This window comes from Pinus tabuliformis, chromosome 1_1 (genome assembly GCF_031772625.1).
Source record: "Pinus tabuliformis cultivar Carrire ecotype Pingquan chromosome 1_1, CPIR1, whole genome shotgun sequence".
In the NCBI taxonomy this organism is placed as follows: domain Eukaryota; kingdom Viridiplantae; phylum Streptophyta; class Pinopsida; order Pinales; family Pinaceae; genus Pinus; species Pinus tabuliformis.
Window position 1 is genome coordinate 485175044 of NC_142297.1, and position 14163 is coordinate 485189206.

Sequence of the window (14163 nt, forward strand, 5' to 3'; positions counted from 1 at the left end):
CAAGTTACATATGATCTTCGTAAGTACTGACGTAAGCATAAAGTTATAATTGAAATGTTAATTCTAGAAATTCTTAACAATGGATTTACTTTAACTGTATAATTTTATGTTGAATTGTAATTTCTTTGCATTTTTAAGTGGTTGTCATCCAAATAAATCCATTAAGAAGATATCAAGCATTGGAAGAGAGAGAATCCTCATTTAATTTGTGAAATGTAAATGTATGTACCCCCAAGTTTTTTCAATGCACAAGAACATTATCTCATAGACCTAGTCGAGGTATTGAAATATCACATCCAATGGGCTCAATGGTTGAAGGCTACTTGAAATATTAGTATGTGGCATATTTTAGCGAGTATTTATCCCAAATAATTGGTGATATTAATGTGTCTCTCCTTTTAGATGTCTATTCCACCCAAAAATTTTAAGGGGATGTGTTGTGTGAAAAGGTATTTTGAGAAAAGAAATGCATTAGCTTTTATTGTAATTACTATTTTCGTACTTATATTTGTAAGCTTGATTTGCACTAAATCTATTATTATTTCTTCATCCAATTAGTGGAGAATGGGATGCACTACAAATGATATCGACTAGATGAAAGTATGGATAGAACTATGTAATGAAATTTACCATAGAATGGAGTGGCAGATTTAATTAGACTATCTTATTTGGGTAATGATACAAATATGAAACATAAGCATATTGATCTAGCATATGGTGCAAAAGATAAAAAAGTAAGCATTTCCAATTGATTTTTCATTTATAATTCACATTTTTGTGTTGTTTTTTGTCCCTTAAATTATGTCATACATATAGTTAGCAGTTCTTGATAATGCATATATAACATGTCAAACATGTAAGTGAAACAACACAAGTTTATGTGGTGTAATGAAAAATATCACACCAAAGAGGTAGATGATAAGAAGATGGCCTATGACAATGTGATTACTATAATTTTCCATGTTACTAATATTTCCCATAGGGGTGACAAACATCCTACCATAATGGCTTTGAGATCTTATGGTTAGTTGGAGCATGTGTCAGATATATATTTTAAATCCTTCAAAGTGATTGTCTTTAAGGTCAACGTGTACATATTGTTGTTATAGGGTGATGAAAAGACTATTATTGATTATGAGAATGTGTTTACCATGATTAATACTACTAGAGTTGAGCTTAATATAGAGAACTATGTCCTTCCAAGTCAATGTGAGTACATATTTCATTCACATGTGCCAAGCAAAGTAGGTTGGTTATTTGTTGCTAAATTTGATAGTAAAGGAGGAATATCAAATATATTTTTCTAGAAGAAGATGCAAGAGTGCAAGAAGAAGTGTTAGATCAAGAGAGAATGAAGTTGACCATCCAATCATTAACTCACATCATATGTTTCATGTTGACGATGATGATTATATTAATGATGACTTACTACTAAGCATCCTAGATGTTGTTATGGACAATCCTTTCAATGATTATGAAGGGTCTAGTACCTCATGATATTAATGAATAAGATACTAAATTGGATGAAGTTCAAGATCAATCTAATATTGGTATAAATATTATTCAATAAAGTGAGTTAATTCATATTGAATTTTGTTATTGTTTTACCTTCTGGATTTAACTGCCTTCTTGATTTAAATGTTAATGGTGAAGCACTTATCACATGGCATGTGAGTTGGATGGACAAATGGCATTAGATCAATTATGTTATTACTCCTGATGGACCTAATCCCATACTTTTGTAAATATAGATCCACATAATTACGAATCCAAAATAGATATATCCACATAAACTTATATAATTGTATCATAAATAAAGCATGTTCAACAAACCCTTGATTGATATCTAGCTATCACAAAATGAATAAGCATAGGGGCTAGGTATTGGTCTAGCAAAAGTTCACAATGTGAGAGATGATATGAAATCATTAGTGAATAAAACAAGCTTTTGTTGCTCAAATAAATGAAACTAGGTAAATAATTAGATGCAATTGAAGTAGTCCCATCATGATTTTTATAACATATGTATATGAAGAGACTAGATCTAGTCAAATGCTTGGCACAAGATAATTATTATTGAAATCAAGGAAGCGTGAGACTCAACCATAATAAGTAATATTAATCTATGGACATCTTCTTAGGTCTAAATAAAAGTGAGATAAGTGTTGCATGCACTTAACTAATTTTTGTAGTTAAGTAGAAAAGTAACACATGTTGAAAATGAAGTCACTAATCTTCACAAGAAATTTTGCAATAGTAAATATTCTACCTTGGATATAACAATTAATAGCATCCACCTCTAATATAAATATCCAATAAAATGACAAAGAAAATAGCATAAAAACTCTTTATTTCACAATATTTTTCCAAAAGATAATGCAATAATGTGTAAGAAACAATTGCATGGATTAAATGCTATTTTGATCATGTTAAGAGCCAAGATTTCCTAGATATTGGGTGGAAATCACAAGCAGTAATTCCAATGTTTTAGGTGGATTTAAAGTATCAAGCTGACGTGATAGATGCAAACCTACTCAAATATCCACAAGCATAATCAATGAAAGTGTATGATAGTGATGCATTTGATTCATTCTATAGATAAAATTAGGTTGTATCTTATACACCACAACATAATAGTGTCACTCAAAGAAAGAAAGAAAGGGTCCATCATGGAGTGGATAGGAGCATGTTACATATTGAGAATCAACATTTAAATATGGAATGAAGCTAAAATACTTATGTGTGTATACTTAATATAACTCAAACTAAAGTTGTTAGAATTGTAACATGTAAAAATGCATGGAGTTGTATAAGTTGCTAAACAAGGTCAACAACTCATAGAATGTGGTGGAAGATATGATGTTAAATAAGATGCCTTAAGATCTATATAACAATAATAAAACATGAATAACCCTAGGTGGTTATTTCATAAGTCTTCACCCACTAATTATATGCTTATAGTTGAGGAAGATCAAATTGATACTATTGGAAATTTTCCATGCTAGCTTGAGTTTCCTCCTTTCGATGTAGCTATGAGAGTCTTAGACAAAGTGTTTCATAGATATTTGGTTGATGGAGAATAAATAATAAAATTGATGATTAAATCCACAATGGAACATCCAACTTTCTTGTATGAATGAGTTTAGGATTACATTTTCATAAAATCAAAAGTAGATAAAAGCATTGTGGAAATTAAGGATGTAAATTTTATCGTTAATACACACCCATATGTTTCTATATGTCTAGAAAAATTATGCTAGTTAAATGTTAGATAAGTAGTTTTTAACTCACACATAAATTTTATGGGTGAATACCACCTAACACTTAAGTATTCCTTGGTTTGTGATAGATCAAAAGGGTTAATAAGCCAATAGGGATTGACATTGGTTGATAGAATCATGTCCAACATGATTGACAATGTAGGTGTAGAATAAATAACCATGTATTTCCCCCATATGCATATGCAATATAAGGACCATGGAAGTGTCCCCAAAGAAATGTGTTTTATCTTTTTTATGTATTGGTGCTTTTATGTGATTTGAATCTGGGTGACCTTTCTATTTGCATTGCCTTAGATATTGTCATCATTGTCATCATAGTCATCATTATTGCCATCATCTACATTATTAATAAAATATGTGTTACATTATATATATATATATATATATATATATATATATATATATATATATATATATATATATATATATATATATGGGTAGACTCAAGTTTATCTCTTGTGGTCAACTTGAGCGTGCCTCTCTTGATTAGCTTAGGCTTGTCTCTTTTGCCCTTATGGGCTTAAGCTTGCACTGTGAGCTAGTGCACACATGTTGTATGCACTTGTCAATGCATTTGAATTTGATGTGTTTGATTTTATTTTATTTTGGTTGTGCATTAATGGGGATTGACATTGGTTGATAGAACCATGGCCAACATGATTGACAATGTATAGGTGTAGTATAAATAACCATGGAGTGCCCCCATATGAATATGCAATCTAAGGACCATGGAAGTGTCCCCATGAGAAATGTGTTTTATCTTTTTAATGTGTCAGTACTTTCATGTAATTTGAATATAGGTTAGGGCCTTTTTGTTTGCATTTCCTTAGATATTGTCATCATTGTCACCATAGTCATCATCATTATATGTTAATATATATATATATATATATATATATATATATATATATATAGATATAGATATATATATATATATAGTGCATAACCAAAATAAAATAAAATAAAGCACAACGCATTCAAATGCATTGACAAGTGCATACAACATGTGTGCCCTAGCTCACAGTGCAAGCCTAAACCCATAAGGGAAAAAGAGACAAGCCTAAGCTAACCAAGAGAGGCAAGCCCAAGTTGACCACAAGACATAAACCTGCGTCTACCCATGAGCTTACTTGCAACTTGAGCATGAGTTTGGGAACAAGAAGAAATAATAAGGGTTTATGCACAATGTAGAATAAATAAGAAGAGGTAAGAATATTCTCAAGTGCAATGAGCTAACAAGAAGAGACAGGAGGTGTAAGAGACAACAATGTCACCAAAGGGAGTAATTTTCAAAGCATGAACCTTTTATCTATCTTGAAAATGTCATATTTCATTGTACAAGTGGTTTCTCTTCTAGTTTTATTGAGTAGTAGGGAATTCATGCAAATATAGTGAATAATCAAAGCCATAATAGGTGTTTGAATAGTTTCTTTTCTCAAAACCCCCATTCTTATTTTTAATTTATGAAACCCTTCAAAACCATACTTCCTATAGATACCAAAAACTTGAGCTTGGGAAAAAACCCCCGCAAACTTAACATTGTGATGGCGCCCTCTAAACTCATATAAAACCACTTATTAAATGAAAACATTTGAGAAGAATGATTAGCTATTTTGAAAACCTTTACACAAGCTCCAAATCACTTAGATCTCAACCACATGACCACAAACCTTTGATTTCAGAAGTAGAGAGTTGATTTAAAACTCATTTAATGTGTGCTTCGAAAGTGTAGGTTTTAACCCCGTACAGAAATTACTTGCATAAGAATTCTAAAAACAAAAAATAAACAACGCCGACAGCATAAAACATAAAACAGATATACATAGATATTTTCCCCTGGATCCCAAAACCGGGACTACCAGATTGATTTTTCATTATATTCCTTTCAATGTTACAATACATATATATACATGTCGAAGCATCCATAAACCCCAATCCATTAACCCTAGATTAGAACATAACCATAGTTCCCTTGACTGGATCTACAAAATACCATGGACAGAAAACCATCATGCCCAAAACCATGTGTCAAATCCATGCGCAACACCATAGGTAGGTCCGTCCACCTAATATAGGGTCCAAAAAAAATTTCCCAGGGCGCCACCCCAGACCCCGTGCAGGGGGGCTACCGCCCCCCCATGACCCCCCTGCATGTGGGGTAGTCGTGGAAAAAATATAACACAACCCAACATTCTCCCACTTGTTGTTTTCTTTCCACATGAGAGCTTAGTCATTGATCCAACGCCCATTGTTTTTCTACACCAAGAAAACTTCTCAGTGCTCACAAACTTTATCAATGCATCTGCAGTATTCTTTAAAGTGTCCACCTTTACCAACAACAATTTTTTTTCCTCAACCATATCCCTCACAAAGTGATATTGAGCATCAATGTGCTTTGTCTTTGAATGATAAGCAGGGTTCTTTGCCAAGAAATTGCACTTTGGCTGTCACATTCTATTAGCTCACTGTATTAACTCCATACTTGAACACAATCTCTGCAACCAAACCACTTCCTTGCTTGCATGAGTGGCTACCATGTATTCTGCCTCTGTAGTTGAAAGTGCCACAACAGACTGTCTCTTACTCATCCAACCAACTGCACCTCCAAATAGGTTAAACACATACCCATTTGTAGATATTCTCTGATCCAGATCTCTAGCCCAGTCTGCATCAGCAAAGCCACAGATGTCCAAAAACATTTCCAATCCTGGTCTTCCTTGGTATCACAAACCATAATCACTAGTGCCATGCAAATACCTGAAAACCTGTTTCATTGTTATCCAATGCTCCTTCCCTGGTTTTGACATAAACCTTCTCAATACTCCCACTACATGTGAAATATCTGGTCTAGTACAGACCATTACATATGTCAACCTATTGACTACACTTGCATATGGAACACGGGACATGTCCTCTTCCTTCTTGTGTCTTGGGACATTGTTCAACAAATAACTCTACACCTACATGAATAGGAACCTTCACTGGTTTACTAACTTTCATATTAAACATCTGTAGTATTGTCTCGACATACTTCCTCTGGTTTAACCAGAGCTTCCTCTTTGACCGGTCTCATTTAATTTTAATGCCCAAAATATAGTTTGCAGCACCAAGATCTTTCATGTCGAATTTGGAAGACAATTGGGTCTTCAAATCTTGGATAATTTCTTTGTCATTTCCAACCAGCAACATATCATCTGCATACAAGACCAGATAAATAACACGGTCACCAATTAATTTAAAATACACACAATGATCTACTTTTCTTCTAGTGAAGCCAAGTCCCCGTATAAATGTATCAAATTTTTTATACCACATCCTTGGTGATTGTTTTAACCCATACAAAGACCTTTTTAACTTGCATACCAGTTCTTTCTCACCCTTCACCACAAATATTTCAGGTTGCTTCATGTAGATCTCTTCTTCCATATACCTGTAAAGAAATGTTGTCTTCACATCCATCTATTCTACCTCAAAATCAAAAGCAGTAGCAACAAATAAAAGTAATCTAATAGAAGCTACCTTGGCAACAGGAGAAAAAATGTCACCAAAATTAATTCCCGGCACTTGGTAATAACCTTTTGCTACCAACCGAGCTTTTAATTTCTCCACCTTTCCTTATGCGTTCCTCTTATTCTTAAACACCCATTCTCTACCAATGGGTTTCCTTCTAGCTGACGACTCGACCAGATCCCAAGCCTTATTTTTGTGCAAAGATGCCATTTCATCAACCATGGCTTCTTTCCAGAGTTTTCCATCCTCTGAAGCTACTACTACCCTCACAGTTTTGGGATCATCATCAATAATAAATAAAGAAAAATTTGAACAGAAAGAAGATGGACTATACCTTTCTAGCTGCCTTGTTTCTCGAACTGATCTTCTCACAGCTGGAGTTTGCGGCTCTTCATATTTTGATTCCTCTTCTGCTGTAGAGTTTGATTCTTCCTCCTTTAGCTCAAAATCTATCTTCTCGGGGTCCTTTGGTAAGACTTCATGTTTAATAATATCTTTCACCTCTCTAAACACCACATCTCGATTGTACACAACCTTCCTTGTTTCTGGGTTCCAAATCTTATAACCTTTTAAACGATCATTATACCCAATAAAGATGCACTTTTCAGATTTACTATCCAACTTTGTTCTTTTCTCCATTGGAACATGTACATATGCTCACATCCAAACACACTCAGATGTGAAAGAGAAGGTTTCTTACCAGTCCATACCTCTTGTGGAATATTACCCTCCAACGTTGATGAAGGTGATCTATTAACTAGGTAACATGCAGTCTCCACTGCCTCTGCCCATAATTCTTGTCCTAACCCCGCACCACTGAGCATGCTTATTGCCTTTCCACCAACATCTTGTTCATTCTTTTTGCAACTCCATTTTGCTCAGGTGTGTATGGAGTAGTCTTCTATCGTGCTATACCACACTTCTTACAAAACTCTTCAAATTCCTTCTTGCAAAACTCTCCACCATTATCTGTCCTTAGCACCTTTATCTTTTTCTTTGCCTGGTTTTCCACTAGAGCCTTAAATTGTTTATACATGTCAAAGACTTCAGATTTCTTCATGAGGAAATATATCCATGTATTCCTTGAGAAGTCATCTATAAATGATACATAGTATACAGATATTCCCAGTGATGGAATCGACACAGGTCCAAACACATCACTGTGCACAAGCTCTAATATATGTTTCACACTCTTACCACCAGAGTGGAAACTCACTCGATTATGCTTCCTATATACACAACGTAGGTTTTAAGCCTGTATAGAAATTACCTGCATACAAATTCTAAAACACAGAAAGTAAACAATAGCGAGAGCATAACACATAAAATACATATACACAGAGATTTTCCCTTGGATCCCAAAACCAGGACTACCATCTTGATTTTTCATTATTTTCCTTTCAATGTTACAATACATATTTATACATGCCGAAGCATCCAATACCATGGACCAAAAAACCATTACGTCCAAAACCATGGACTGAAAACCATCGCGTCCAAAACCATGTGCGAAAAACATGCACAAAACCATAGGTGGGCTTAGTTGCACCCCTCAAACCCCTTGTGACCCCTTCTAAGCAATCAACACAACAAACGGGGGGCTCTGCTCCCCTTCTAACCCATGATTAACTACATGGGCTAGTCATGGAAAGAATATAACACAACCCAACACACAATTTTCACAGAAATCAAAATCCAGAGAGCCATTAGACATACCTGCTATCATACCATTACCATGAAGTATTTGAAGGCCCTTCTCTCCAATATGTCCAAGCCTTTGATGCCATAGCATGGCCTTTTCTCCAGAGACAACTAGATTTTCTACTCCACTTTCAGGAACTACAGAACTATTGCACCCATCAATAACAGTGCTACCTTGAAGCTTGTACAGAGTTCCAATCCAAACTCCCCGCATCAATACCAATGCTCCCCGAACCATCTTGCAGGTGTCTTTCTCGAACATTGTTTTTACACCTGCATCATCCAGCTTGCTTACAAAAATCAGATTTCTGGCCAATGCAGGAATATGCAGAACACCCGAAAGTGTTATAATCCTTCCACCTTGCAACTTCAACTTGACTATTCCACAACCAATGATTCTAGCCTTCTTGTCACCCCCTAAGAAGACATCACCACCATCATATTTCTCATACTCTCATAAGCACTCTCTATGGGGAGTGAAGTGAAAGGATGTATCTAAGCCAATCAACCATGCCTCATGATCTACATGTGTAATTGAAGAAGAAGTCAGGTACACATCCCCACCTTCATCTCAGGTGGTTTTCGCCTTTACAGAAGGAGAATCATCATATCCATTTCCTTTCTCAAGAGCTTTAGATTTACATTCCCTTTTGAAGTGCCCTTCCTTTCCACATTTCCAACACACCTTTACAGGTTTTCCTGGAGATTTAGATCTCCCTCTAGATTTAGATCTCCCACTCGAGGACTTATTTTGGTTTTTGTTCTGAGACCGTCCTTGTACAGACAAGGAATCACCATTCTGGCCCTCCATATTTTTCCGTCTAATCTCCTCCGACATCAAGGATGACACTATTTCATCAAACTGCAAGGAAGTTGCATTGCTACCTATTGCAACAACCAGACTATCCCACGAATCTAGTAGAGAACACAACAAACTGGTGCACTTATATTCATCTGAAATTTTAATATCAACAAATAATAACTGGCTTACCACAGTATTAAATGTTTTCAGATGCTTTGTCACCAAGTCTCCATATTTCATCCTCAGGTTATACATTTTTTTCCGTAGGAATAGTTTATTCACCAGAGATTTAGAATGGTATAAAGTCCCTAACTTGTCCCACAAAGCCTTCATCGAAGCTTCCCCTGATACATTCAAAAATATTGAATCTAAGACACACAATCATATTGTGCTCTTTGCCTTCTGATCCAACTTTTCCCAGTCTTCAACTCACATTGATGTTAGTTTAGTACCCGGATCTACCATGATCCACTGATCTTTATCCACCAGCAGATCCTCCATATTGAGTTTCCACAACTCAAAATTCTTACCAATAAATTTCTTGATCTCTATCTTTCCATTTCTCACCATCTTCTTTCACCACAAGAATCGATCCCATAGATCTCCCACTAAACAGGGTCTACCATAGGCCCGAGAAAAAACCCTCAGCAACAAAGGCATCCCCTTGAATCCAAAACAGCTTTGATACCAAATGTAGGTTTTAACCTCGTACATAAATTATCTACATACGAATTATAAAAACAGAAAATAAACAATGGCGAGAGCATAAAACATAAAACATATATACATAGATATTTTCCCCTGGATCCCAAAATCGGGACTACCAGCTTGATTTTTCATTATATTCCTTTCAATGTTACATATATATACATGTTGAAACATCCATTAACCCTGGATTAGAACATAACCATATTTCCCTTGATCGGATCTACAAAATACCATGGACAGAAAACCATCATGCCCAAAACCATGTACAAAATCCATGCACAAAACCATAGGTAGGTTTTCCCACCTAATATAGGGTCAAAATTATTGAAATTAATACAAATTATTGATTCATCTCTCATTTCAGACATTTGATCATGCAAACTAAGTATCTGCACTTTCTTCATCACTACCCATCTATAATTAACCACAAGAAAGATGAAGTGGCAATGTGTTTCCACCTTCATTTGTTGTTGCTCTTTCTTCTAATGAGAAAGCCAATTCTACCATTTCTTTTGCCTTAAAAAATGTGGTCTTATTGTTCATTTCATTTTCCGTTCAACCATCAGAACATGAGCCTTCATGATTAGCCCTTAATTCAGTGACGATGGTGTAAGGAACCAACCCTATAATTTTTTATTTGTTTTAAATACTAAAAATACAACCATAAGAAAATAGCATTGGGAACTCTAAAATTATTAAGAATTATAGGAAACTTTCCTGAATTTCACTTCATTGAACATATAATCTAGTTTACATGTTATTAACTAAAACCATAATGAAATCATACAAAAGAATATTATAACAACATAGGTATCGTTCACCAAGAGACAAGATTCCAACTTGACTTTCCGCTATTTTCCCTCCCTTGTTGTCGTTTAACTCCAAGCGTGAATGTCGACGTGCTTGATCTGAATGCAATGACCCACCGGTTGACCTCCCAGCCTACTCCTTGGGTACTCTCCTTCCTCGCGGACCCCCGAGCTGCAATAGGGTTGTAGAATGGAGTAATGTATTAGCTGGTAGAGGAGAGCACTCTTTGGCTCAAGAGTCCCCTCTCTAAATTCCTCTACCTCACCAAACTCACTATAGCTCGTAGTCACTACTCTGACATAGTCTCATTCATCCAACGATAGGGTGAAGAAAAAGTCCCTTCTCCCATGGCCTACCCCTTCTTTTATAGGAGTCCTCATAGGTGAAACTTGGCATTTCATGCATAATGATGCAGGGATACCCCCGCACATACCCACCGTATGCATATAAATGTATAAACACAACTATCCCAGGTATTTGACTCTCAAAGGAGTCAAAATCTTCAACCATCAATGTTTAAGGCCCATTTATCAGTTCCTTTGTTATCGGAACTCAATCACCCTGCCTAAACCTTCTTATCAGGACTTGAATCACCCCTTAACTTTCTATTAAGACTTTATTAAAGCCCTTCTTTTAATTCCTCCCTATCGGAACCCTTCAACCCCTTTACAACCTTCATTTGATGCTTAATTCATAATAAATCCTTTACAAAAGATTTACACGCAATACACATCATTCCGCCTCAGTACGGTCTTTGCACAGACCCCAAGGTTAACCTCATCGCAATTGACCATCGCATTCCTCACGACCTTACCATATATGTGGTTCATCACCCCTCCGACTCCGATATGCAACTATTGGAATTGTTCACATAATACTTAAGTCTTAAAAAGGCTCGCCAACACTTTTAACGCAATACAAATAAATAGACGGGAAACCCACTCTGAACGCATATAGCGGATCTCAAATCTTATGCACCCGCACTTATAACTTCATCGAGTCCAACTTATCATTGGGTTCTCCGCAGCGACTCCTCTGATCTCTGATTCGCCGACACTTCCGAACTCCGATCGGTTATTGCTATATTAGGGGTTCGGAGATATCGCAATATCGCTATCGGCCCTTCGTTATGCACCATCGCCAACCCTTTACCTCCTCCGAAATGCGATTGTGATTTAAATCGTGATCGTTGATCTGGTCCCGATCCAACGGTCCACGACTAATCGGCAGTCGCTCGCCGATTTCCGACGCCTCCAAAAGGATTCCGCCAATGCGATATCATCTAGACTGTTTATCTCACATATCTGATGGCTCCTGAGTGACTAACACTTCACTTCTCCGTGCGACCCTTTTTACTTGGTTTTTACACATTTCTTCAAGTTTTTCTCTGTGGTTCGGGTTTTCTAAAGGTCCTGGTCTTCTGCTCTTTCACTGCTCGCTCTTCCTCCTGGGCTTAACTTCGCATGCTCCCTTGATTGTTATCACTTCAAAGCAGTTCCTAATCCTTCAAGTGGATACAATGATCCATTACGACTCCTCAGAATCGTTCTTCTCCTCAGCGCATACTTCATAATTCTGTCTGCAATCTTGTTACAGAGCCTACGAATTCATGCATAATACAACACTCAAACTACGCATTCCACTCAAAATTGAGATGATTATATTAATGATATAAACAATGATTACAGAATGAGGTCTTTGTGCCTCACACAGGCATGTTCTTCAATATCGTGGCCTCTCTCTCCTACGTTGCCCGTAGGCTTACAATACTCTCGATCCTCTCCCTCTCTGTCTCGAATCCCCTTTCAGAAAAGAAAGGAAACACATATATGCTTTGTCTAACAATTTCCTTCCACAAATGAAGAAATTCACTATATTTTAAGAAATCAAATCCTACTCTAATTAATCATTCTAACTGCTTGGCTTGATCTCCATATAGGGAGGATCACTTGCCATTTATTCCCAATTCAGTTTAGAATTAGGCAATAATTAACTACTTACATTTATTTGAAATTAATACAAATTAAACAACCAATTCTTCCTCCAAACTTTCATTAGCCACAACATGTGACCACACCATCACATTGTTGGCTAGGCCTAGATGCTCCTGCATCAGACTCCCAAGGTTAAAAATAATCATGATCTCCTGATCATGTGCTTCTAATTTGTGTCCTCCTAGATCCCATACTTTGTTTGGTAGTTTGTCCTTGGTTGTTGTTGTTGTTGTTTGTTGTTCTCCAGGTCTCCATATTTTATGTTGCAATTCCCCATTAGCTATGCTCTCACTGTCTATTGTTGTCCTTTTCATATATCTTACTGTTGTTTGCTCATCATCACAATTTATGCCAGGCTTACACACATTAATTTGCAGTTTATCATTTCCTTCACTTGTACCATTCTTTCCAACCAATCTTCCTTTCTTCTTTTGTCCTCTACTTATATTTTTGGAATGTTGTTGTATGAGTTCCAATAACTCATCAAGTTCCTTGTCCAATTCACCACTTTGATGATAAATACTACTCTCCTGCAACTGAATGTGTTCTTGCATAAGAACATCATAATCCCTCTGCCAATATCTTCCTATATACATTTCCAAAACATACAAATGCCTTCCCCATTTATCCCCTGCAACAATTTCAATTCCTTCTTCTAGTTTCCCATTCATGGCTTCATCACTTCTTACTTTAATTTCCAACATACCTGCAATTCCACAAATTTCTTGAAATACCTCTTCTTCTAGTAACTTCATTTATGCACCCTTAAGGATCATGGTATCATATTTGTCTACTTCTAAAATGTCATTTTCAGCTTCTTCTTCATCAATAACTCTCTGTGGTACAATAGTAATACTCTTACTATTATCTCTTGAACTTATTTCTAATTCAACAATTTCATATTGTAAATTCAACATCATTCCATCTTTCTGAGACATTCTGATCTCACCCTTCGTTACTTCGATCTAATCTTCAGAATCAACTCCTTGTTTCAAATTGACTTCACATTGCTTTGTTCCTGCATACAAATCTTCATCAGAATTAATCAATTCATTAAACACAAATACTTTACCTTGCTTCCTCATTATGCCAACACTTCTGACAACTTCTTTTCCAGATTTATCATCCATGACAACTTCTTCATTCTTATTCATTTCTGGTTGTGCAGTCTGATCACTTATTCCTTGGTTTCGTTGCCTCCTCTTCAAAATACTTGACTCATGCCACAAATCTGTCATCTCGTTGGGAATTTCTCCAAGAGTTTTGCACGATCTCTACTATCTTCATTTTCTGCAACATCTTTCTTTAGTCCTTCTCTACTCTGGCTTTCTTCAAGGTCAATAATCTCCAATAACTG